Source organism: Cicer arietinum, chromosome 5 (assembly GCF_000331145.2).
Source record: "Cicer arietinum cultivar CDC Frontier isolate Library 1 chromosome 5, Cicar.CDCFrontier_v2.0, whole genome shotgun sequence".
NCBI classification, from domain to species: domain Eukaryota; kingdom Viridiplantae; phylum Streptophyta; class Magnoliopsida; order Fabales; family Fabaceae; genus Cicer; species Cicer arietinum.
This window is the reverse complement of record NC_021164.2, coordinates 7650529-7651904: the sequence shown is the minus strand read 5'-3', so window position 1 is coordinate 7651904 and position 1376 is coordinate 7650529.

Here is a 1376-nt window from a genome sequence, read left to right as displayed (position 1 = left end):
ATGAAATCGTCTTACCCCTTAATTCTTTGGTGTTTTGGTCCTTAATCTGTAGCGGTAAGGTCTCAAAAGTTAGATTCTCTTTTATTTGGAGCTTGTTTGACTCAATCACGTGTGAGGGATTGAAAATGTAATTGCAAAGTTGAGACATGTGAAAGACACTATGAAGATTAGAAAGAGAAGGAGGTAACGCGATCTGATATGCCACGTTACCGTCACGTTTAAGAATCTGGTAAGGTCCTATAAACCGAGGAGTAAGCTTTTGCATTTTTAATGCCCGACCAACCCCAGTTGTTGGAGTAACTCTCAGAAATACATGATCACTTTCTTGAAATTTGAGGTTTTTGCTTCTTTTATCATGGTATCTCTTGCCTACTCTGAGATGCTCTCATCTTTTCCTGAATTATTTTTACTTTACCAGTAGTCTGTTGAACAATTGCAGGTCCTAACACAAGGTTATCACTCGTCTCAAACCAACACAGAGGGGTCCTAAACCTTCTTCCATACAACGACTCAAAAGGGGTCATTTCAATGTTAGAGTGGAAACTATTGTTATAGGTAAACTCTATAAGTGGCAAAAAGCTATCCCAACTTCCATTCTGTTCCAACAGACAAGCTCTCAACAAGTCTTCTAGGGATTGATTGGTTCGCTCAGTCTGACCATCTGTTTGTGGGTGGTAGGTTGAACTCATCCTAAGGTTCGTACCTAAAACGCTATGTAACCCTTGCCAAAACTTAGAGGTAAACCTAGGGTCTCTGTCATAGACTACACTTGATGGGATTCCATGCAACTTCACAATTTCCTTTATGTATATTTCAGCTAACCTTTCCATAGAATAAGTTATGTTTATCGGAATAAAGTGAGCAGATTTAGTTAATCTATCCACAATAACCCAAATACTATCGTACCTTTTTGGAGTTCGAGGTAAGCCTACAACAAAGTCCATAGAGATGCTATCCCACTCAGGAATACTCAAAGGTTGCATCAAACCTGAAGGTTTTTGGTGTTCTACCTTAGACTGTTGACAGATCAAACAAGCATACACAAACTCAGCAACACCTTTTTTCATTTTAGGCCACCAAAATATCTTCTTGAGGTCTTTATACATCTTTGTGTCTCCAGGGTGAATACTTAGACAACTCCTATGTCCTTCCTCTAAGATCTTCTTTCTTAACTCCTCTACATCGGGAGCACAAATTCTCTCCTTAAATCTCAAAATTTCATCCACACCTATTTTAAAAATCAGGTTCTCTCCCTTGGTCAATCGACTGTAACTTATCTAAAAGGTATAAATCCAATTTCTAATTCTTTTCAATCTCTTCCAATAGTCCACTATTTACCTTCAACATTCCCAATTTAATACTTTCTGGTGTCACTT